This window comes from Pleurodeles waltl, chromosome 9 (genome assembly GCF_031143425.1).
Source record: "Pleurodeles waltl isolate 20211129_DDA chromosome 9, aPleWal1.hap1.20221129, whole genome shotgun sequence".
Taxonomy (NCBI): domain Eukaryota; kingdom Metazoa; phylum Chordata; class Amphibia; order Caudata; family Salamandridae; genus Pleurodeles; species Pleurodeles waltl.
The window spans coordinates 381560577-381587740 of record NC_090448.1 but is presented as its reverse complement, the minus strand read 5'-3'; the positions used below and the strand labels follow the sequence as shown (position 1 = coordinate 381587740).

The 27164-nt window shown below is 43.3% G+C and overlaps 1 protein-coding gene across 2 annotated transcripts in view; it reads right to left on the bottom strand.

Annotated features, from left to right (window-relative positions):
* LOC138259339 (uncharacterized) overlaps positions 1 to 27164 on the bottom strand; it is a 640620-nt gene that overhangs the window by 20059 nt on the left and 593397 nt on the right. The window lies entirely within an intron of this gene.

Sequence of the window (27164 nt, the reverse complement as noted above, 5' to 3'; positions counted from 1 at the left end):
TTGGAAACACGCCGAAGTTCGCCCTCTCCTGAAGAAACCCAGAACCAACCCATCACAGCTCAAGAACTTCCGACCCATCTCGCTGCTATCCTACCCAGCCAAAGTCCTGGAAAAAGCCCTAAACTCGCAGCTGCAACAATTCCTTGAGGACAACTCCTCCCTGGATACCTCTCAGTCTTGTTTCCACAGCAATCACAGCATGGAGACAGCTCTTCTTGCAGCCAATGATGACAACCGCGCACTCCTCAACTGCGGATACACTGCAGCACTCATACTCCTTGACCTCTCAGCAACCTTCAACACTGTCTCCCACAGCACCTTATGCACCAGACTCTACGACACAGGTGTTGGTGGAAAAGGCTTGCAATGGATCTGCCCCTTCCTCACCGGGAAAACAAAGAAAGTCAGGCTCCCACCCTTCATACCCAATCCAACAGAAGTCAGCTGCGGAGTTCCTCAGGGATCCTCCCTGAGCCCAACGCTCTTCAATATATACATGGCCCCGCTGGCAGCCATCGTCAGAGACCACAAAATGAACATCGTGTTTTACGCTGATGACACACAACTCATCATATCTCTCACTGAAGACCCAGACAAAGGGGGTGAAAGCCGTCGCCACCTGGATGAGGGAGAGCTGCCTCAAGCTCAACTTGGACAAGACTGAGCTCATCATCTTCACAACCTAGGAATCATCCTCTACTCCTCCCTATCTATGACCCTCAGCCAACGCCGCAAAACCTTCAAATGGATCTTGGTCGATTGCCACAAAATAATCACCCACACCTTGTCACTATCAAGCTCGACTATGGCAACGCAGTCTAGGTCGGCACCACAACAAAGAACATCAGAAAACTACAACTCATCCAAAATGCCACCAAGACACTTCCTAATTCTCTCCCGCCAAGAGCACATCTCCCAAAACCGGAGGATCCTCCATTGGCTCTCAGTAGAGAAGAGAATCCACTTCAAATTACTCACCCACACATAAAAGGCCCTGCACATCGGACCAGCCTAACTGACCCATCGCATCTCCTTCCATAACCCCGCCAGACCCCTTTGCTCCACCCAGCAGGTGCTAGCTACCATCCCACGCATCTGAAAAACCACCACCCGAGGAATATCTTTTGCATACCTCGCAGCTAAGAGTTGGAACAACCAGCCCACGCACCTCAGACAAAGCCCATCTCTCACTATCTTCAGGAAGAACCTCAAAACATGGCTCTTCAAATGAGGCCCAGAACCACCACCAGCGCCTTGAGATCCTCGCAGTGATTAGTTGCGCTTAACAAAAACTGATTGATTGCATACCTTTGTGTTTTCCATACGTACATTTTTCCAGATAGTACCTTCCAAAATTTAAATTGTAGAAACTGGTTATAAAGAGGGGAAATGTGTGAAAATCTAAAGTGATAACCCAGATTCCACACATTAAATCACATAGAAGAAAAAAAACATTTGTGCAGTAATTTTGTCCTCTGGACAAACCACTAAGTACCTCATTAGGAGTTGTCTCAAGGGGTATCCCTCGGGGGAACACCGCTTCAAGCAACAACAGGTTTTCTGGTGTTTCTGGGCCCCGAATGATCAGGTCTCAAGCTCCTGAACCAAGATTTACAGGCCAAGATACACAGGACTAACATTTTGTAGGTGCTGTGGGGGCTGCGGGCAGCTACTGTGCCTAGACCCTTCCCAAACTCATACTTCAGCAAGGAGGAGAAGAAAATACCTTCAGCTGAAGTTTAGGAAATGTGACCTTCCAGTCACCCCCTTTCCTCTCTCTCCCCCCCCCCCCCCCCCCAGGGCCAAGAAGAAAAAGCCCTCATGCAATCTACTACCTGCTGTAATCATGTGGTAATTGTATGTGGTTTTGGGCCCATTTTTTTCCAAGCAGGGTGAAAAACATACAAAATTGGAGCTGGAATTATAGGGTCTGCGTGTTGTTCCTCAATCGAGAGGTAAATTTGTAATCCCTATGTGCTCGAGGGAGACACCAGCCACTATCTCCCTAGAGGCATAACAGGGAACTGAGAATGAGGCCCAACGTTTGATATAGAGTGCAACTAGCGCACAGTATTTCTTCTAGGATCAGAATGAGGACCTAAAAGAAACAAAGATTATAGGTAAATTAATGGTAACTAATCCAGGCATTAATATGACCGGAAAAATGTTGAAGAGGTAAGTCATGATTGCTGTGCACATATTGAAAGTGAGAGAATTTGGAACATAACGTTTAAGCTACAGTTAATATCTCGTAAGTAGCAGGTGAAAAAACAAAAAAAAACAACAAAAAAAAACACAGCCCAGCACAACTAACATTTTTGTTGGATGTTTGGTGCGTCTTTACACCGGATGTACAAGTGTGCGTACAATAATTTTTTCCATTTAACATTTACGTTAGATTTTGCAAAAAAAAAAAAAACAAAGTGGTGAACCCCTGCACAAAATGCAAATGAACCCAGTTTGTAAACTAATGGTAATTAGGGGAGAGCAAAGACGAGCATAAATTATTTTTATACTCATTTTGTAATTCAAACCAAAATGATGCTAAATACGTAATGTGTGCTGCTTATCCCTAAATGATAGTGAAAGAAGTACCACAATAATAACTATTCTTCCCGGACCACAATTATGCCAGGTCTAAGCTCAGTAAAATAACAGTCGTTACTATTATCCATCTTAATCTTGGTCAGTTTACAAACTTTAAAGAATGGAAGGTTTAGTAGGTTTTGTTGAGATACCAACACATAACTGAGCCAGCCTAACAAATGGAAAATAGATAATTTGACAAAGGGAGCGGTTTAAGCATCGTTTTTAGCAATGCAAACTGTAATGCAGTCGAATAGGTTCACTTCAGCAAGTCTTGATGCCATGGCCATCATTATTATTTATGAGGGAAAACCACACTGCTGACTATCCATACCATTTGCTACAATAATTTTAGGTTATTCGCTTTAGCATGAGTAACAGGGATCCAAGTACAACTTGCTTTTAGATAAAATGCAAAAACACTGTACTGGTTCAGTTCGATTATCATCTTAAACAATAGACAGAATTAAATGTTAATGAGTTGCAAGGCACAAGTAAAATGAAGTCAAATGTAGCAGTTTAGTGGTTGTCCATTAACCCATAGGACTGCAACAGGTTCCAGTACACACTATATGACTGGTAAAAATGGGCCGATTGTTTTAATGATCTGTCATTTTTTAAAATGAAATGTCATGTAATTATGCTACCTCCCTTCATCTGCGTACTCCCCACTTTATGATGGCGTGATTTGTTGCATGTAGGAAACTGGAATACGAAGTCCTACAAGTAAAGTGGAACCCCTTCATAAGGTGCCGTTAAACATACTGTAAATTCATTTTACACATGTTTTGTAAATTAAACAGAATTATTTAATCATTTGCTGTCGAGATGTGTTAGTCCCTTCATGGAAGTATACAGCTGAATGAAATATGGTTAATTTATTTTACACATTTCAGGTATGTTCCTGCATGGGGCTGGGCTTCTTAAAAATTTGCCAAGCTTAAAATTTTAGGATTCCTTGAAATGACAATTGGCTTGATAGTGACCCCATGATGACGTCTTCCCCTGACCTGCTTGGCACACCCTTCCAGTAGCACAAAAGAAGAGTTAAACGATTTGATTAACATATCTGTAGTTGCTGAGCAACTGCTCCCATCGGAATCTCAAAGCATTTTCAGGACTTCTAGGTAGCCTTTGGCTTCTACAGTGCAGTGTAAAGTGAGCTTCTCAGAGAAGTCAGACAGGTGTATATATTCTGTAAGAAATGCGCGCCCCAGTGAGATCGTTTACTGGTTAACGGACACATAATTGAAAGCATTACAATCTGCTTTTTATTCTAACAAATTATTAAATATACATGTTGCTATTGCAGTGTGGTGAAAATATGATTATAACACATAGCAACCCTTACAGTACGTATTAACCATAGATGATGTGCTTCAACTTATAATATGGCTTCGAAAAAAGTTTCAATGTTTTTTAAGTGTAGACAAATGTGTTTAATCGAAAGTGCGATCACAGGGATATTAAGATGGCATTCAAGCAGATATATTGCAGTCCCCACAATTTGAAACTGTTGTAATGCAGAGAGGCCACTAGGGTTCTAGTTAAAATCTAACTGCAGCCACCTAAACTGGTTAAATATGAATAATGAAAATATTCTTAATATTTATGATCATGCATAAGCTCTTTGCGTGGAAATCCACCAACACTAGAGGAAAAAGGAGGAAAACACGCTCCTTTGAAAACATAGGTCGTAAGCGATCCTCAGATTTACTCAGTTTTTATTTAGCCTACAACCTATTGCCCCTAACATACAGGGATAATGTAGAAGACACATATACGCAAACTATTTATTAGTACAATTCCACATTACACTGGCACTTATATATTTTGCACACGTAGGCAGACTGACTGTGCTGCGCACATGAAAGAAAAACATGGCACCACAGCGGAGCGTAAGAAGTTAAATTAATTCATAAGTAAGAATCATTTGTGCATACAAAATGTATGCTAATATTTCCTATGTAGAGACCTGGAAGTTAAACATAAAAATGACTAACCTGATTAGTGTCATTATTTTCATGCACAACCCCCATGGACATGACTCCCGTCTAAGACAGAAGTCATGCCCCCCAGCCCAATGGCCATGCCCAGGGGACTTAAGTCTCCTGGGCATGGCCATTGGGCACAGTGCCATGTAGGGGGCCCAAGTTAGGCCCCCCATGGCACTATGCAAAAAGAATAAAAATACTCACCTGGATTTATCTGGGATGGGCACCTGCGGGCTGTTTCCATGGTCTCTGATCATGAAAAAAGGCCCACAGGCCCCCTAACGCCTGCCCTGACCCAGGCATTAAATAATGGTGCTAAACAGGCTTAGCCCCATTATTTAAGGCCCTCCTTCTCCCGTGCGTGATTTTTGCACGGGAGGATAAATAAGGCACTAGGGCCTTTGAGTCATTTTTTTGCCCGGGAACGCCTACATTGCATCTCATTGACGCAAGGTAGTTTTCCCGCAGTCAAAAAATGACTAACTCCAATATTTTGGTGCTACACATGTCTAGTGCCAAAATATAAATATGGAGTTAAGTTTGCGCCGGATTTGCGTAAAATAAAATGATGCAAATCTGCGCAAATCTGTTGCAAACAGAGCATAAATATGCCCCTTAGTCGTACATGAGGAGTTACAGGTTGTCATGTATATCAGTTACACATTATAATGCTGTTTGTCACATGGTTATACTGTTTTTGACAGTTTATCATGGATTTTTTCTTGTGTCACTTAATGAATATTTGAATATTCTAGACTGTTGTGCAAACTTCACAAAAGCGATGTTGAAAATATTAAAACTTTATTGGGCACAGTAAAGTGCAATCGTCACACCGTGTGTCACACAGTTGCCAAAGTTTCCTAAACATTAAATAGGAGACTAGTTGCCAGATGTACAGTGCTTAATTTGTGCTTGTTGTTTCCGGTGCTGAGCACCAGCACTTATTTTTGATGGCCGGCGCTTATGCTTCTGCCTCAAGCATTTTCTGCGATCAAAACACACATATGGGAAAGACAGAGGAAAAGAAAAATGAAAAAGCGTCACAAAGGGAGAAAGCAGAAAGCTGCAAGAGTGAGCTGAAAGGGCAGGGAGTGTCTGTAAATGGATTAAAGAGGCCCGAGATGGCTTCAGGATTACGCGGCCTCAGTATTCCGTGCTCGCATATTTAATTGAAGCAGCCATGTGTTTAACAGGAAGGCTTTATGCACCAGCACGTTTTTTATTTAAAAATTAAGCACTGCAGATGTACAAAGCTCTGTTGGGGTTTCAAACCTTTTGAATTACAAAGCGCAGATAAACTAACCTATTTTGTGGTCTCAAAAGTTGTGATTAGCAAATTGACAGTATTTGCAACTGCAAAATATGTCTTCTGTGTGTACTAATTATATTTTATGAGTCTGTAAACTCTTACCAATACCTACATTGGGATCTGGAATGGCTATTGAATGAGAATTCGTAAAAGGCATGTTGCAGACATCTCTCATCAATATTTTGCGACCTAATCCTGTGCAAAACCTTTTTAAACGATGAAGTCCCTAGTTGGGGTACTGACCCATTCACAAAAGTGGAGGGTTCCTTATGGGACCTCAATCCTTTTCTGAATTCAAAAATAAGTTTGTTGGGGAGTAGACAGTGGTCTGGGGACTACATCCAACTCTCAAACTTTAAAACAGTTTACTGTACTGAAAGTCGATCACAGTCATAGTGGTCCACTGGTGTGTACCAATGGCCCGACATCATGATGTATTGAAACATGTATAAAATCCAATTCCCCATGCATGCAAATTTCTGAATATGTTGGAGTGATGTATCTTGCTTGGTATTCATGTTAAATGTTAGTGAGTGGCATGCGTTATTCATGTGTGATCAGTAATGCCTACTACAGTGGTTTGTTCAGGGATATAACGTCTACAAACTTTGGTATCATTTATGGGTAAATGGGCACTATTGTAGCAAAACACTTAACTCATAACAACGTTTAACATATTTCCCTATGTAGATACATGTGCACCTTATCTAGAAGTTAAGAGTTGTTTATTCTCAAACAGCATGCCGTATGTTGCCTGTTTTCATCTGTCCATGCACAAAGTTTCAGGCCACACCAAGCCTGGCCCACCTAGGGGGACATGTGGGCATTACTGTAGTGTAACGTTTGTTAACACATAAATTTTGACTGCATAATTACTCACCATTTAGTTTTTCAAGGACTTAGCTTTTACAACACAAGCTGCATGACAGGGCTGCTGTAATACAGGGATGCCAGGCGACTCCATTGCACCAGTGCATTTTCAAGGACCCCACAGCCCCACTGGTGCTGGTTTGGGCCTGAGATCAAGGTGCCCTCTCCGCACCATTCACTGTGTACTGACAGCAGGCCCCTGACTATGCACAGAGTGAATGGAGCCCCCTCTAGGGTTTTTTTTTTGTGTTTGGGTCTCTCATCCTCAAGAGACATACCAGCACTGCAATGCATAGTCAAGTCAAGAAATTCAACAGCACACCTGAAGTCCCCTGCCCCATTATGTACTGGGAACTTACAGGTTGGTTGTGTTGGCCTTGTGTTATCATTTACTCAGAATTGGTATGACTGTTTGTATTGTGATATGATATTTGAGCCTCTTATACATTGCTGGATCTTTGGTAGGTAGTGGAACTGGGTCATGTCTGCAGACTCAGGGTACAGAGGGTGTCAGTTGTCACTTGCATCAGCCATACTTGTTTGTGCTGGTCAAGCACATAGGTGTAGTTGATGGAAATGTGACTGGGATATTTACTCTCCTACACAATTGGTGTGAATATGTTTCTGGACTTGCATGTCTCCAATGTGTTTTTGTTACAGTGCTTATTTGACAATGTGTGATCATTCACACACATTGAAGCCAGACTGAGGTAGGCTTCTAGGTGTACATTGCTGGCACAGTTTCTGCAGATTTTCCTTTCTAACTCATCCTCCTTATCCTCAGAGTCCGATCCTTCATGCACGTCATGGTAATTTCTACTGGTGAACTTTACAAAAGGCTATTGCTTCTTCCACAGGCTAAACAATATGTGCCATACCATTTGCAGTGTGTGCAATATTAGATGACTGACCTTCACACATCTCTCTACACCAGCCACAGCACAAGGCGTTAGTCGCTATATCTTACCAGGTGTTAGTTAGCATCATTATTTGCATGCGATCCTAGGCATGCATCATTTTTCCAAAGGCACAAATATGGCACTAGCAGGCTTGCTTCATTTTTTAGGAGGGAACGCCTACCTTGCATATCATTGTTGATAAACAAAGCAAGGTGTAGTGGCGCTCCTCAAAAATTATGCTAACTCCAGAAAAGTAGCGGTAGACTGGTCTAGCGCTACTTTTTAAATATGGCGCTGGGTAAGCAATGCTTTTGCGTAAAAAAATAAAATAGCGCAAACGCAGCGCAAACTTCATAAATATGGACCTATAACTCATGCCTTAAAGTTACTTAACTCCACAATTTTTAGTTTCTTTCCATAAGTATAGCTATAAGTATAACTATAAATGGTGAATTTCTATGGTTTTGTGTAGGTGAAACGTAAATCTAACTATAACTTCCCTATGCCCTTTAGTTTTTTTACCGTGAATTTCTTTTTTAACTTGAAGTAATATACAAATACCATATGTTAATACAACCACTGCGTCACATGCCGCTTGGCCATGCGCACAAAGAGCTGGTCGCAGGGCCTGGATTACGGTGAGGCCCTGCGGCCAAACCCCCTCCCCCACATGCACCAACCCAATGCTGCTCATGGCCGAAGGCTGTAAGCAGTAGGGGTATGGTGTGTGAGTGGATGCGTTTTGCCCCAATGGACCTTGGATCTGCAATGGTTCCACGTCCCTAGATATCTATATTTATTTTTACTTTAATGTCTTCAAAGCTACTGAACAGATTTACACCAAATCACAAAAGAATAGTACTTTCTGGACCAAGATGTCGATTTCTGTCAAATTTGGTGTCATTCAGTTCAGCGGTTTGGGCTGTAGTCTAAAGCCTCAATGGGAAATAACATGGGAATCACATATCTTTTGACCACCTCCTCTTTCCAGCCCCCTGCTTGACAGATCACCCTGGAACCTTCCATTCAGACCTAGACAAAATAGAGCACTTTTTTGGGAACAGTTCGTGAAGATTCGTCTAACAGCACTAAAGTTGCTAGCAAAGCAAAAAATGCTTTTCCTGTGGAAGCTAGGTGCTAAATATAACTACATACTTGTGAATGTCAGTAGCTAAAATATTCACTAAAAAAAAGGTTACAGGTATGTTATACTTACTAGAATTTACTAGTACAAAGAAGAGAAATTCAGCTGCTAAAGGGATGGTTAATTCAAGTAACTATAACACTTTGTAAATATGGTGCTGCGTTTTACCCCGTTCCAACACATTAGTGTAAAACAAATTAAGCTAATGTGGCATTTGAAATGTGCAAGGCCAGCATAAATCTGGACCTATGTGTCCTACAGGGTCAGGCTACCTATATTCCAACCCTTTTATGTGTTTTGCACTCTTCTTTTTCCCCTCCCCAGCCAATGTGACAAACACATGGCTGCTCCAACTTTTCTGTCAGGTTGCGGCCAGGCAGTCAGGGCCTTGCTTTTCCCCAGATCCACCGTGGGTGGATCTGCAAAGGATCCGCATCATTATAGATCTATATCATTTACCTGAAAATAACTCCGAATGTATTGAATATTTTAACGTCCAATCACAAAAAGCATGATCTGGGCACAAAGATCTAGCTTCCTGCCAAATTTGGTGCAATTTTATTCAGTGGTTCGGCTGTAGCCATGTCTAAAGAATGCACAACCCCCATAGACACAGAATGGGAAAAAGTGTTTTGGGATCCCCCCCTTTTTCTCAGCCCCCGCTTTACGAATCACCCCAAAACTTTCCATGCAGAACTAGGCAAAGTAGGACACTTTTTTGGAACATTCTGTGTAGATTTGTCAAACGGCACCAAAGTTATTAGCAAAACAAAAAATGTTTTGTGTATGGGAAATCTTGGTCCTAACTATACCTATCTTTTGATGATACTTTCTCAGCTGTCATTTTATATTTACCCAACTTCACACATCCATAAATCTTATAAAACTCTTAAAATATTCACAAAACTGGAACCATCTCTTTGCCCACCTACCAGTACCCTACCCTGAACTAATCACTTAAAGTTTTTCCTACCCTATTGCCTTACCCATGCTAGAACACTATAAAACCCATACCCCTACTGATCCCAGAACCGGAAAAACTCCCTTTGTACCTTGCCTCCTAAACATTTATACTCTCTAGAAAAATTCCTTAAAACTATATTTATACAAAATCTTTAATTATAACTGAGCCATAAAACTCCATACTACAAAGCATCCCTACCCACACCAGAACTCTAAAATCCCCTTTAGAAGCCTTGGGTACCCTGTATCCTGAATACTAGAAACCCTTACTACCGTGCACTCTTACCTATCCATGAATCCTCAGAAAATACTTTAAAATGTTCTTATCCCAAATCATTACCCATCCCTGATCCCTAAAAGCCCCTTACTATCTCATTTCTCTACCCATCCCTGAACCCTAAAATTCCCTTTACAACCCTCAGTACCCCATACCCTAACTCATCCCTGAACCCTTAAAGCCCTTTACTACCCTGCAGTGTTACCCATTCATGGACCCTTAAAAGCTTTAATACACTCCATTCTGTGTACCCTGACCCATCCCTGAACCCTTAAAACCCTGTATTAACCTATGCCCTCACACATCTCTTAACCCTAAAAACCTTACTTTTCCATACCTTTACCCATTCATGAACCCTACAAATCCCTTACTACTAACCCATCGCCTTTTCCATCCCTGAACACTAAAAATTCCTTACTACCCATCCCTGAACTCTAACAAATCCCATTAAACTCTAACCACCTTGTACGTCACCATACCATTATCCATTCTAAACCCAGTAAAACCCTTGTTAACCAGTTATCATCAGTAATCAAATTTAATGTGGCTTATGCTGCTGAGATGTGACGCAAACAAAACGTGTTTGGGGCTTGAATATTTTTGGAGACAAAGGATTGTAAGAGATGTCACATTTATAAGGGCCGGAAATTTGGAGACATCATGTGTCGATAACTGAATTTGAATGACTAGGCATAATTAATTGTCTATTTGGAAGAAGCAGTGGTTACTGACATGAATACATCATCGCAAATGTGATCACATTAGATTGATTACTGCTCACTTGATTCCTGAAGTCACAGAAGAAGACAAAACACATTGGCTGGGCTGACATCTATTTGCAATGAAGATCAAAAGTATTTAATGAAGATGATTTTTCACAAGTGAAGACTCAAGACCAAACCTATTTGAACAATCCTTGGAACATAGATTGAGAACTTTGTTATATGAAACTGATTGGAAAATGGACTCAATATATAAATTTATTGGATTGGATCATTGTTGATAACATCAAAGATGTGTAAAACTAAAGATATAGCTTGAGTGCTGCTCTTTGACATTTGTGACATCATATTCACACGCTAGCTGTGTCAAAACTTGAACATTGTCTTTAAACACTGTTTTAATGGGGCTTGATTACAATCATCTTCACACACTCTCTCTCTGGGTATCTCAACATCCTTATAACCACATACTCATTCTCTTTGTGGGGGTTTGAACATCCCTATGGCCACTCACTACCTCTGTGAGGACTTTAACATCACCTTCGACACACACTATCATTGTGGGGACTTGAGCATTTGTATAGCCACAAATCCTTTCTGTAAGGACTTTAACATGACAGTTCTCACACACTGTCATTGGAGACTTGAACATGATTACCTTCATGCACAATCTCTGAAGGCTCTTGAACATTCCTATAATCACACAGTATCTCTGCGTGTCCTTGAACATCAGTATCTACACACTATTTGTTTGGAGAATTGAACATTCTCTTTACACACAATATTTTGGTGGGGATTTGAACAAGACTATCTTTACACTATCTCAGTGGGAACGTTAATACAATCACCTCCACACACTATCTCTATAGGGTCTTGAACATCCTTATAACCACACACTATCTTTTCGAGAAACTGAACATCCCTAAAACCACACACTATCTCAGTGAGGTCCTTAACATCACATTATTCACATAATATCATTGTGGGAACTCGAACATGATCACCTTCACACACCATCTCTGAAGGCACTTGAACATTCCTATAATCTCATTATCTCTGTTTGGCCTGGAACATCCAGATCATCATACTCTTGCTGTGTGGAGACTGGGCATTGTTGTTACATAATATTTCAGTGGGGACTAGAACAAGATTATCTTTACACACTAGCATTGTGAGGATTTGAGCATTACAATACCGCCACACTACCTCAGTAGGTCTTGATCCTCATGATTATCTTCACACTCTATCTCCTTGGTGATGTGAATATTCCTATAACCGCACACATTCTCTTTGGAGACATGGACATTACTATAATAACACACCAAATTTGTGGGATGTGAACATTGTTATCCTCCCAATAACCACACACTATCTTGGTCTGGACATGAACATCGCTATAATAACACACTATCTTTCTGGGGACCAGATCATGAATACCTTCACACACCATCACAGTATGGGGACTAGAAAATGTATGTATTTACACATATCGGTTAGGGCTTGAACATCATTAACTTCAGTCTCTTTGTGGGACTCAAGCATTGTCTTTACACACTAGGTCATTAGGGACTTGAACACAGTCATCTTCACACACTATCTCTGTGAGGACTTGAACATTCCAATAATTACACTATCTCTGTGGGGACTTCAACATCACATTAGTCACATACTATCATTGTGGGGACTTGAACACGATTACCTTCACACCCCATGTCTAAAGGCACTTGAAAATTCCTATAATCACACAGTCTCGGTTTGGCCTTGAATAACCCTGTCTTCACACACTATTTGTGTGGAGACTTGAGCATTATTGTTGCACATCATTTCATTAGAGGCTACTGTAGGAAGCTGGCCTGGTGTATGGTTGACACCTATAGAGTTATCACCTTACACCAGGTCCAGGTATCCCTTATTAGTGAAGTGTAGGTAGTGTCTAGGAAGCCAGGGCTCTCTAGACGCAGCCAAGTCTTATCTAGGAGACATGCAAAGCTTATGCAATGCCACTTTAGTCACACAGCACTAACCACAGTGTTACAGAAATAAAGGTACTTTATTATAGTAACTGTAGGAAGGTAGCCTCTTCCTAGCATTGCTACCCCCCACTTTTGGCCTGTTTGTGAGTATATATCAGGGTGTTTTTACTGTCTCACTGGGATCCTGCTAGCCAGGACCCCAGTGCTCATAGTGGAAACCCTATTTGTCAGGGTGTTTTGCCTGTCTCACTGGGATCATGCTAGCCAGGACCCAGTGCTCATAGTTTGTGGCCTGAATGTGTATACCTGTGTAGTGCCTAACTCTGTCGCTGAGGCTCTGCTAATCAGAACCTCAGTGCTTATGCTCTCTCTGCCTTTAAATGTGTCACTATGGGCTAGTGACCACTTTTACCAATTTCAATTGGCACACTGGAACACCCTTATGATTCCCTAGTATATGGTACCTAGGTACCCAGGGTATTGGGTTCCAGGAGACCCCCATGGACTGCAGCATTTCTTTTGCCACCCATAGGGAGCTCAGACAAATCTTACACAGGACTGCCACTGCAGCCTGAGTGAAATACCGCACACATTATTTCACAGCCATTTTACACTGCACTTAAGTAACTTATAAGTCACCTATATGGCTAACCCTCACTTAGTGAAGGTTAGGTGCAAAGTTACCAAGTGTGAGGGCACCCTTGCACTAGCAAAGCTACCCCCACATAGTTCAGGGCAAGTCCCCCGGACTTTGTGAGTGCGGAGACACCATTACACGCGTGCACTACATATAGGTCAATACCTATATGTAGCTTCACAATGGTAACTCCGAATATGGCCATGTAACATGTCGAAGATCATGGAATTTTCCTCCCATGCCAAATATGGTATTGGGTGCCAATCCCATGCATCCCCGGGGCTCCACTATGGACCCCGGGTTCTGTCAAACCAGCTCTCTGGTGTTTTCTCTGCAGCTACTGCTGATGCCACCCCAAAGACAGGGTTCTGCCCTCCTGGGGTCTGGGCAGCCCAGTCCCAGAAAGGGAGAACAAAGAATTTCCTCTGAGAGAAAGTGTTACACCCTTTCCCTTTGGAAATAGGTGTTAAGGGCTGGGGAGGAGTAGCCTCCCCCAGTCTCTGGAAATGCTTTGAAGGGCACAGATGATGCCCTCCTTGCATAAGCCAGTCTACACCGGTTCAGTGAACCCCCAGTCCCTGCTCTGGTGCGAAACTGGACAAAGGAAAGGGGAGTGACCACTCCCCTGTCCATCGCCACCCCAGGGGTGGTGCCCAGAGCTCCTCCAGTGTGTTTCAGACCTCTGCCATCTTGAATCCAGAGGTGGGAGGGCACACTTGAGGCCTCTGAGTGGCCAGTGCCAGAAGATGACATCAGACACACCTCCTGATAGCTGCTTACCTGACTAGGTGGCCAATCCTCCTCTGAGGGCTATTTAGGGTCTCTCCAGTGGGCTTTTCCTCAGATAAGGACTTCCAAGAATTCACAAGAGTTCCTCTGCACCTCTCTTCGACTTCTGCCAAGGATCGACAGCTGACTGCTCCAGGACGCCTGCAAAACTGCAACAAAGTAGCAAGAAGACTACCAGCGAAATTGTAGCACCTAATCCTGCCGGCTATCTCGACTGTTTCCAGGTGGTGCATGCTTTGGGGGCTGCCTGCCTTCATCCTTCACTGGAAGCCAAGAATAAATCTCCCGTGGGTTGACAGAATCTTCCCCCTGTTCCAGCAGGCACCAAACTTCAGCGTCACCGGTACTCTGGGCTCCCCTCTCATCCTGACGAGCGTGGCCCCTGGAACACAGGTGGTGCAAGGAATCCTTCATGCACAGCCTAGCCCAGGCCCCCAGCACTTTTCCTGCAATGCTCAACTCCCTGAGTTGACCTCCGGCTTCGTGGGACCCTCTTTTGTAGTGTTGAGATGACCGCCATGCTGTCTTCTTGAACCTGTTTTCAAGAACTTCTGCGGGTGCTGCCTTCTTGTGCATGGGCTCTCTGTGTTGCTGAGGGCCCCCTCTGTCTCCTCTCCCAAGTGGAGACATCCTGGTCCTTCCTGGGCCAGGGCAGCACCCTTTTTCTTCACCTGCAACCTTTGCAGCTAGCAAGGCTTGTTTGCGGTCTTTCTCCAAAGAAACAACTCTGCATCCTCCAGCACTCCGTGGGACATCTTCTGCACAAAGGAGAAGTTCCTAGCACCTTTCGTTGTTGCAGAATCTTTAGCTTCTTCCATCTGGAGGTGGACATTTTGCACCTTCATCTGGGGTTTAGTGGGCTCCTGCCCACCCCCGGACACTTTCACGACTCTTGGACTTGGTCCCCTTCCTTTGCAGGTCCAGGAATCCGTCTTCAGTGCTTTGCAGTCTGTTGTGGTCTTTGCAGAATCCTCTATCACGAGTTTAGTGTGTTTCTGGAGAAGTAGTATCACTTTACACCTACTTTTCAGGGTCTTGGGGTGGGGTATCTTGGACACCCTTAGTGTTTTCTTACACTCCCAGCGACCCTCTACACACTGCACTAGCCTAGGGGTCCATTTGTGGTTTGCATTCCACTTTCAGAGTATGTGGTTTGTGTTGCCCCTAGGCCTATTGCATCCTATTGTATTCTACAGTGTTTGTACTACTTTCTGACTGTTTTACTTACCTGATTTTGGTTTGTGTGTATATATTGTGTATTTTATTTACCTCCTAAGGGAGTAGATCCTCAGATATTTTTGGCACATTGTCAGTAAAATAAAGTACCTTTATTTTTAGTAACCCTGAGTATTGTGTTTCTTATGATATAGTACCTATATGATTTAAGTAGTACGGTAGGAGATTTGCATGTCTCCTAGTTCAGCCTAAGCTGCTCTGCTATAGCTACCTCTATCAGCCTAAGCTGCTAGAACACTACTGATCTACTAATAAGGGATAACTGGACCTGGCACAAGGTGTAAGTACCATCAGGTACCCACTATAAGCCAGGCCAGCCTCCTACAGTAACACAAATACTAGAATGCTAAATAGGCACTCCCCCAAATGGAGGTAAGTAAACACACTATTGTATACACATTAGCAATCAGTAAAGAGCATAGAAAGCAATATGTATTGGCAAAGGCAATAGAAAATAGTTTAGGCCCTAGGGGAGGGCCAAACCATAGACTAAGTGGAACGCGTGGTACATTTCCCCACCAAAGGATGTGGTCTCAGAGGGGAGCTGGCAGAATGAAGGACCCCAAGCGGTGAGTACCAGGGTGACCCCCAGCGACCAGGAGAGCAGAGGGAAGTACCTGGTCAAACATTTCTGCCCTCCCGTCAATCAGCGGGAGGGCAGAAACCTGTGTGAGGGGTGGCAGCAGAGCGGGCTGCCCGGAAAACTCCAGAAGACTGGTAGGAGCAATGCTGGGGGTCCTCTAAGGAGCCCACAGAGTGCATGGAACCATACAATGAATACTGGCAACGCCGTGTCCTCCGCCTGCTTCCTCACCCTCCGCATGCTCCGCAAGATCTTCCGCTGGATCCCCGCCGACACCAGAAAAACCGTGACCCACGCCCTCGTCACGAGCCGCCTGGACTACGGCAACACCCTCTACGCCGGGACCACAGCCAAACTCCAAAATCGCCTGCAACGCATCCAAAACGCCTCGGCCCGCCTCATCCTCGACGTACCCCGCAGCAGCCACATCTCCGCACACCTGAGACACCTGCATTGGCTCCCAGTCAGCAAAAGGATCACCTTCCGACTTCTCACCTACGCACACAAAGCCCTCCACGACAAGGGACCGGAATACCTCAACAGACACCTCAGCTTCTACGTCCCCACCCGCCTCCTCCGCTCCTCTGGCCTCGCACTCGCTGCTGTCCCTCGCATCTGCCGCTCCACGGCGGGTGGGGGATCTTTCTCCTTCCTGGCGGCCAAGACCTGGAACTCCCTCCCCACCAGCCTCAGGACCACCCAGGACCACCCCGCTTTCCGGAGACTCCTAAAAACCTGGCTATTCGAGCAGCAGTAACCCCCCCTTTCCCCTAGCACCTTGAGACCCGCACGGGTGAGTAGCGCGCTTTATAAATGTTAATGATTTGATTTGATTATTGGGGTATGATTCCGACATGTTTGATACCAAACATTCCCAGGTTCAGAGTTACCATTATGAAGCTGGGCACAGGTAGTGACCTGTATCCAGTACACAGGCAAAATGGCTTCCCCGCACTTATGAAGTCAAGTGTAATGGTGCTGGAGTTTGTAGGGGTACCTCTGCTCATACAGGGGAGCCTTCACCAATCGGTACCTGCACACTGCCCTTTGGGCTCAGAGGGCCTAACATAGGGGTGACCTACAGAGACTAGTGCAGTGACCTGTGGTGAAAGAGTGCATGCACCTTTTCAGGGAGGTTGAAATGGCAGGCCTGCAGAGACATTTTGCATGGGTTCCTATGAGTGGCACAATTCATGCTGCAACGCATGGGGAAACCTTGGTACCCCCAATGCACTGGGTACCTAATTACCATATACTGGTGACTTACAAGGGGGCACCAGTGTGCCAATTGGGTGTGCAAAGTCCTAGGCAACCACATTTAGAGGGAGAGAGCACAGTCACTGGGATCCCGTTAAGCAGGATCCCAGTGAAAAAACGTCAAAGCATACTGACAGCAGACAAAAAAGCAGGGGTAACCATGCCAAAAGAGGGTACTTTCCTACAGCTACAACAAAATTTCCTTTACATACTAACTGTGTGAGAATTTGAACATCGCAAAAACCCCACACTATCTCAATGACTCGTAATCATCATGATTATCTTCACATACTACCTCCTAGGTGACTTGAAAATTCCTATAACCTCACAGTTTCTCAGTGGGGACATGGACATTGATATAATAACACCATCCTTTTGGGACTTTAACATCCCAATAACCAGATACTATCTCTGTGGAGACATGAACATTGCTGTAATAAAACACCATATTTGTGGGGACTTGAACATGAATAGATTCACACACCACCTCTGTGGGGACTTAACATTCCTATAATTGCCACAGTCTCTGTTTGGATTTGAACATCATTTTCTTCACTCTCTCTCAATATGGGGACCCAAGCATTGTTGTTACACACTATTTTGGTGGCGACTTAAACAGAAGCATCTCCTCACACTATCTCTGTGGGTACTTGAACATCCCGATAATTGCACACTATCTTTGTGGGGTCTTGGACATCATTACCTCACACTACTTCTGTGAGGACCTGAACACTCCTATAATCAAACACTATCTCTGTGCGGACAGGAATATAATTATCTTCCCACTGTACCGCTCTGGGTACTTTTGTCACAGCTGTAGACCTCATCTCTGTACAAACAATTACTAACACCAGTGTCACATACCACCTCTGGGGTCATCATCACACACCATCCCAATGCAGTGATTACATACAATCTCTGTGGGCATCTTCGCCCAACATCCCTTTGCAGACATTAACATTACATGCATTCCTAAGGAGAAGTGGTATAATTTCTACTTTGACAGAAATGCAAACAACAAATCAAACTGTGGGGTTTCCTTGACCATATTGCCTGATTCCAACTGTTAATTATATTTTTCTTACCTAAGATTTTGAGCACTAAGCAATGGGTTAAGTGCAGTTTTAAGTGCCTTTCTATAATCATGAAATATTTTCTGACAGATTACTAGCATAATACATCTTTTGTGTACCTCTATAACATGAGCAGCAATTCATGTATGGATAGATTATGATGTTATTTGTGTATATTGTTGACAAAATAAACACTTAGCCATGCGCCTTTGTCTGCATTCAATCACAAATGGTAATAATAGAGTAGTTCCTCACAAGGATGGTTGCACATGTTCAAGCCCCCCATAAAGATTAAATAACAATATATTTGCAAATTTGAAGCAGGACCCTGGATCATTAATTTTTTCTTAATATTTTTCTGTTCTTAGAATATTTTAAGAACAATAGTGAAGGGTAGTCCCCACAAGGCAGGTATTTCCACATAGTCCTCACAAGGATGGTAACACATGGATGTGTGTGAAGTGCTCCATGTTGCACCCTAAAGCTCAAACCCCTATCACCCCTGGATGTATTTTTCCAGTTAAAAATGCTGTTTTGTACTAGGACTATTTCAAAGCAATCATTTTGATTGTCAGTGTTAATAATACAAATTTAGGGGACATGACCTAACCGTCAATGTAGTAGGACATGACTCTCAGAGCTCCCGAGCCCATCGGAAGACAGGAAGAAACGGAGCCTTATAATCCTGAATTAAAAACTCCCTGCAGGCCTAGCAGTTTGGGGGGGGGGGCACAATTTGGTGCCTGCTCGTACCAGCCAGGGTCAGATTGGCAGGGTGGGCAATCTAGCAGTGCCCGAGGGGCCAGTGGCAGAGGAGAGCTAATGGGCCGTGTAGGAAATAGGCTCTGTATGTACTATTTCAAAGTAAGAAATAGCATGCATAGAGTCCAAGGGTTCCCCTTAGAGGTAAGATAGTGGCAAAAATAGATAATTCTAATGCTCTATTTTGTGGTAGTGTGGTCAAGCAGTAGGCTTATCAGAGGGTAGTGTTAAGCATTTGTTGTACACACACAGGCAATAAATGAGGAAAACACACTCAAAGACCATTCCAGGCCAATAGGTTTTTGAATAGAAAAATATATTTTAAGAACCACAGGTTCAAGATTCACAATCAATACTTCAAATGAAAGGTACTTTACTTAGGTATCATAGGAACTTTGAATCAGCAAAATAGCATGTACAGTTTTGGCAAAAATGGCAATAAGCTATTTTAAAACTAGACATTTCAATTTTCAACAGTTCCTGGGTGAGTTAAGTATTTGTTAGTTTTTGCAGGTAAGTAAACCACCTACAGGGTTCAAAGTTGGGTCCAAAGTAGCCCACCGTTGGGGGTTCAGGGCAAACTTGGTTATCTACACGAAGAACAGGTTTCTTTAAATGTGGCTGCTGTGGAGTATGTCGCTGGGCATGTCATAATATTAAAGAATTCTCCACTGGTGGGAAAAATTACACAATTTATTCAACGATTGATTGTAATACCACTTATGTCATATACATAATACGATGTAAATGTACTCGAATCTATGTAAGAAGCACAATACGTCCACTTAAAGTCAGAATTAGAGAACATGTGAGATTACTCAAAAACTGTGATGTGAGATATCCAATAGTGGCACACATTACAACTTGTGATTCTCAACCAACCCATAAAAGTTTTGAATTTTTTGGATTGAACATGTTCCTAGAGATCCGAGGGGAGGTAATAGGGAGTTATCTTTACGAAAGAAAGAGGCACTATGGATCATGAGATTGAGAGCCGTAGAATTGGGTCTTAACTCTGATAGAGAATTGGAGTTTTTTCTGGGGGATTCATAACTTGAGATGTATCTATATATCATTTAGATCGTTTATATTTTAAGAAAGAAATAGGCACTATGGATCATGAGACTGAGACCTGTAGGATTGGGTCTCAACTCTGATAGAGAGTTGGAGTTTTTCTGGGTGATTGATAACCTGAGATGTATCTTCATATTATTCAGATTGTTTATATTTTAATAATGTACCTATTGAACATCTATAGTAGACTTCCTATTTGGTTCGTGTTTTATTACCTTTTTTTGACTTAAAGTAACCATTTATATGATGAGAGTGAACAACTAAAATTCTCAAACAAACACTACAGCTAATTGGACAGTAGTGGATTCGATGTATTGTACCATCATTTCATTTATATCTTGGATTGGGGTCTTTTCTTTATATCATTGGGTAATTGTTCTTTGTCACAATTGTAGTTAGTAATGGAACACTTATTTGGTTGTTGAACAATGTGGATGGTTATGGATATTCTTGGGGTTGGTCTCTATTTTTCTCTTTTTGTTCTTCATATTTAATTCATTTATGGTTGTTTCTAGACATTAGGGACTGTTAAATGTTTTAGGATACGATCAGTATTTGTACTACTTTAGGAGCTGCATTAGTGGTGCTTTCTATATAGGGGTTACGATTAACAATACGAGGTTTCAGCCCTGTGTTGATGTTTGGGCGTTTGTCCTTTTTTACTTTCGTTGGCGGCGATTCGCGCCGTGACCCCGGGAGTCTCCTTTAACTTCCGGGATCTACGTGTGCGAGGCGCGCACTCGCTATCGGGCGTTTCAATATGCAGACGCCGTGTGTTTTTGCTCCAAGATATTGGTAACCAGGGTAAGTGTTCGAATCAGTTTACGAAGACGTGATCTGTATCAAGCTTGTTTTTTGGATTTTACACACTATGAGTCTGTTTCTTTTTTATAGTGTGTGGATTGAATCAGGTTGGACCGGCAAACAAACTTTTGCTGTAAATATTTACTATTGGACTATATTTAAACGGGTATTGAGGGGTTGGTATTACAGCAGCCACATATGGGTTTGTGGATTTGTCTTTTTGGTGGTGGTACATTTATAAGAGATGTGTCTTTTTATTGGGTTTTTCTGTTTTGTTTAACTAGACTTGGATTATTAAGAGTGAAGTGTTGCATACATGGACAACAACTATATATGGATAGGATTATCCATTCAATTTGGATTTTGGTGGGTAATAAGGTACTGCTAAATTTAGCATGTTATTGGTTTCACACAATTTCTGGGATAGCACTATCCACTGATAAAATTGGGTGCACGAGATGTTGCATGAGTTGTCATCAATCTTTGGATATCGATTTGCATGTTATTACTAATATATTTTAATGTAATGCAAGAGGGCATTCACAAATTAGTGAGGTTAGTTGACATGAAATATGGATGTGTTTTTGGTGAAAACCATTGATTGGATTTAGTCACTGGTTAGCTTTAAATGGTGAATCATTTTCCTTGGGATAAAACTTTGAAGTAGTTGTTTGCATAACACATCTTTCCTCTCACTTATGTGGGTGCTTCAATTCATCGATTTTTAAATTTAGGGTTTTTTCACATAATAATTATATAGTGACGTTTGAGCATTTTGGTTTACAACTCAAATAATTTGTTTGTGATTTTCTAGCCCTGAAGAAGTCGTTTGGGATGAATGAATTTCCCATGACGAAACACGTGTTGGCTTGAAATGTATTCTTATGGATCATATTGCTGGATGAAGTGAAGATTTGATTCCAATAAATTGGTTTGAAATATATTCTGATGGATCAATTGCTGAATGAAATGAAGATCTGATTTGAAATAAATCATTGGATAGCATTGGACATTGTGGAATCTTGAAGAAATAAGAAGTTTTTTGTTTTGATTATTACTCAATTGAGTTAATTTTGAAATTTAATTTCTATAATCATACCATTACGTGAGGTACCTCATATTGTTTCGATTGTTTAACAGGGTTTATATTAAACCTGTGAGGGATGGGTGTTTTTCCCTTGTGAGGGCACCTCCTAGGTTTTCGTTAATTGGGCTGATTTGAATCCAGAGCGCCTACTTTCCCTCATCATTACACCCAGTCAGTTAAAACTGCCAGGTACCCGCGTCTTCGGAGGGCAGACCAGGGGGGTTTTGTAGGGCACCGGGGGGTGACACAAGTCAGCACAAAAAGTACACCCTCAGCGGCACGGGGGCGGCCGGGTGGAGAGTGCAAATAGGCGTCAGGTTTGTAATGGAGTTCAATGTGAGACCCAGGGGTCTCTTCAGCAAAGCAGGCAGGCAAGAGGGGGGGGGGGGGTCCTCAGGGTAGCCACCACCTGGGCAAGGGAGAGGGCCACCTGGGGGTCGCTCCTGCACTGGAGGTCGGATCCTTCAGGTCCTGGGGGCTGCGGGTGTCTTTACCAGGCGTCGGGTTCTTAGAAGCAGGCAGTCTCGGTCAGGGGGAGCCTCTGCATTCCCTCTGCAGGTGTCACTGGAGGGTTCTGGGGGGTCAACTCTGGCTACTCACAGGGTCGCAGTCACCGGGGAGCCCTCCCTGTAGTGTTGTTTCTCTGCAGGTCGAGCCGGGGGCGTCTGGTGCAGAGAGGAAAGTCTCACGCTTCCGGCGGGAAATGTGCAGTCCTTTAAAAGTTGTTTCTTTGTTGCAAAGTTGTTTCTTCTTTGGAGCAGAGCCGCTGTCCTCGGGAGGTCTTGGTCCTTTTAGATGCAGGGTAGTCCTCTGAGGCTTCAGAGATCGCAGGACCCTGCGGAGCGCGTCGCTTTTGCAGTTTTTCTCGAAGTGGGGAGACAGGCCGGTAGGGCTGGGGCCAAAGCAGTTGGTGTCTCAGTCTTCTCTGCAGGGCTTTCAGGTCAGCAGTCCTTCTTCGTCTTAGGTTGCAGGAATCTATCTTGCTAGATTCTGGGAGCCCCTAAATACTCAATTTAGGGGTGTGTTTAGGTCTGGGGGTTAGTAGCCAATGGCTACTAGCCCAGAGGGTGGCTACACCTTCTTTGTGCCTCCTCCCTGAGGGGAGGGGGGCACATCCCTAATCCTATTGGGGGAATCCTTCATCTGCAAGATGAAGGGTTTCTAAAAGTCAGAGTCACCTCAGCTCAGGACACCTTAGGGGCTGTCCTGACTGGCCAGTGACGACTCCTTGTTTTTCTCATTATCTCCTCCAGCCTTGCAGCCAAAAGTGGGGCCGTGGCTGGAGGGGGCGGGCATCTCCACTAGCTGGAGTGCCCTGGGGCGCTGTAACAAAGGGGGTGAGCCTTTGAGGCTCACCGCCAGGTGTTACAGTTCCTGCAGGGGGAGGTGAGAAGCACCTCCACCCAGTACAGGCTTTGTTCCTGGCCACAGAGTGACAAAGCCACTCTCCCCATGTGGCCAGCAACATGTCTGGTATGTGGCAGGCTGGCAAAACTAGTCAGCCCACACTGGAAGTCGGGTATGTTTTCAGGGGGCATCTCTAAGATGCCCTCTGGTGTGTATTTCACAATAAAATGTACACTGGCATCAGTGTGCATTTATTGCGCTGAGAAGTTTGATACCAAACTTCCCAGTTTTCAGTGTAGCCATTATGGTGCTGTGGAGTTCGTGTTTGACAGACTCCCAGACGATATACTCTTATGGCTACCCTGCACTTACAATGTCTAAGGTTTTGCTTAGAAACTGTAGGGGCATAGTGCTCATGCACCTATGCCCCCACCTATGGCATAGTGCACCCTGCCTTAGGGCTGTAAGGCCTGCTAGAGGGGTGACTTATCTATGCCACAGGCAGTGTGAGGTTGGCATGGCACCCTGAGGGGAGTGCCATGTCGACTTAGTCATTTTCTCCCCACCAGCACACACAAGCTGGCAAGCAGTGTGTCTGTGCTGAGTGAGGGGTCCGCAGGGTGGCATAAGACATGCTGCAGCCCTTAGAGACCTTCCCTGGCATCAGGGCCCTAGGTACCAGGGGTACCAGTTACAAGGGACTTACCTGGGTGCCAGGGTGTTCCAATTGTAGAAACAAAGGTACAGGTTTAGGGAAAGAACACTGGTGCTGGGGCCTGGTTAGCAGGCCTCAGCACACTTTCAAATCATAACTTGGCATCAGCAAAGGCATAAAGTCAGGGGGTAACCATGCCAAGGAGGCATTTCCTTACAGGCCGTTTTTTCCATCTGTGGATAAAGCAGCTCCACATACCAGGACTGATTTTTCTAACAAATCAACTGCTGCATCCTCAGGCAGTCTGAGCAAGACACATATTAGGTGGGGTAATTGTTTGCAGAATGACAACAGGGTGGCAGGAGGACGTACATCGTGTAGCGCGCCCCTTCCATCCTTGGGCTCAGGAGGAGACTGTAAGCCTTCGAGGGTGGTGAATCTTTTGAGCACCTAATTAACAAGTCTTTGGTGTGGGAGGAGACTTATGTCCCCCACAGCAGGTCACAAAGATCAGATAGACAAAACATAGGTGCCTTTCCTTGGATTGAGGTTCGGAGTTTCATTAAAAAACTGTGCAATTGAATGAGAGGAAACAGAAAGAACTGCAGTTTAAAATAACTTTGCAATTAAAAAAATCTGAATAGAAGAAGATACAGAGAAAACACCTGTTTGGCAGTGTTGCTGTAAATAAAAAAAATAAAAAACTCATTCACCCTCCATCCTGGCGTGAAAGGGAAGAGAAGATTGAAAAAGGAAATGAAATAGACACAAAAGGAAATGAGAGACAGAGAGAGGAGAAGAGAGAGAGAGGAGTAGAGAGGAAAGATTGAGTAATGTGAAGGGCTAAATGATAGATTAGTATAGAGAGTGTGGAGAATGGGAAAAAAATGAAGAAAAGGAGATAGCAAAGGGAATAAAAGATTTAACAGTGAATGCTGAAACAAAGGGTGGATGGAGAAGAGGATGTCAGATGTTTCCTAGGCAGTGAGAATAAGGAACAGGTGAATAAGTGCCTCATACACTCTCCTTAGTTCTCGGATGGTCCAGTAGTCTACGGTTTGATTCTGCAGTTGACAGGCAACTAGAGAAAGTGGTGAGTCAACAGCAGTACCCACCAATGGAGTTTCTGTCAAAAATGGATAGTATTGTAAAGGAAACACCACCATGGATTCTCCTCTGGTTTTAACACTTCCTACAGAAATAAGCTCTTGGACTGTCCACTATCAGCCAGCACAAGGTCCTTCCACGTCCCAGCTCACCTTTGGAAGACTGCAGAACTCAAACTACTCACAAGGACCAAAATCAATTTAATTTCTATGGGGAATGGTGGTTGCCTAAACAAGCTGAGGTTTGCTAAAGCAGGTAGCTGACTGCAGGAAGCCAATAAATAGAGTTTTAGGAAGCAGAAATTCAAACACTTGTAGTAATCCTTTTATTAGTCAAGAGCAACAACCCCTGGTGCGTCCTCTCCTCTCAGCAACGGCCTGCTTTTTCACCACCTGGAATTCCACAATCTAGAACTTAGTAGGCGAAGCATCCAGTTGCTAGGCTACAACCCATCTTCCTTATTTACAATAAAGCAATTAATTTACTTCCAATATAACTCATTTAAACAAAATTAAGACTTCTCACTACCAAACAACCTTTCACACAGACAGGTTTCTTCCTGATACCACTTATTAGGTTATGTACATCATTAGACACCAGTCTGACCTCTCTATTAGATACATTTTCTCTGCAGATGTCATCTATGTACTTTTTATATTCAAACTCATTACACCTAGTGATTTTCCTGGTGTTCCATCTTTTGTTGTCATCCAACCATACATCATTATCAATCACCTTCCTTACCTTCTTTTGGTTTAGATAACCTTGAGAATCCTGATCTTTAGCTCCCAACCAGAGATGCTTTTACTCAATCTTCCACTGCAAACTTGTCATTATGTCTGTGCACATACTTACCCTGATATTTGTTAACTTTCAGTTCCAATTCCTTCCAATACATTTCTTGTGACTAACTTGCTCATCCACTCGAGAGTCACCTTGGTATTTGCTCGTCTCCCCTTTCATAAATAAAAATGAGTTTCTCCAGTGACTTTATGTGGTGTATTGCGGTAGTTCCACACCATATTTTTCACAGCCATTCTACACTCTTCTCCACATCCAGCACACAGTCGTACACACTCTTTTATGACTCTGTTGAATCTCTCTAAGGGACCATTTTCTCTTGGATGATACACAGCAGTTCTATGGTGTGATAGTCCTACAATTTTCAAATATTGCTGAAATTCTTCAGCAATAAATTGAGCCCATTGACCGTCATAATGTGTTCAGGATATCCCTCTCTCCTGAGAATTTCTTCACAGAAACTAAACACTGGATGTCGTTATATCTTTAATAAAAGCCACCTCAGGTAATTTTGAAAAACAGTCCTAGAAGACTAAAGCATATTTCCCTTCTATTCCCTTGCTGACCACACATGTCCATGGCTAGTTTCTGCCATGGTTTATCTGGCCATTTGGTAGGTGAAATGGAGGATTCCTCCGATTAGTGAGACTTGTCACTACACATGCACCACATGCACGCCTCCCAATTCCGTACAAACCTTTCTATCTCCCTACCCATACCTGGCCACCAAAAATCAACACAGGCTCTTTTTTTTTTTTTATACCTGACATGCCACTATGTCCTTCACGCATCAATCCTATCATTCTAGTTCTGAGTTCCTCAGGCACTACTAACCTTTTATCCCTTTTCAATATATAGTAGACACTTCTGACCATATCATCTTGTAATCTCCATACTCCTTCCTTACACTTTCAGATTGATGCGTATTATGGGGCAGGCACGTCCCAAGCCGCTTCAATACCTCATCTGCCTTGATCGCCTGTTTCCAATCATCTTCGGTTACTGCTTCCTAACACGACTCATTCGCACTCGCAATTGACCAATCCTCATCGCTGTCTTCTTTCTTTTCCTCCTCATCCAACCGCAATGACAATAGAGAAACAGTCCAAATTCCTGTTTTTGTTATCAGGTACATATTTCAGTTCAAAATCATACTCTTGCAGACGATATACCCATTTCCCAATTATCAGAGTGGCTCTCTGTTGTGACGTGGCT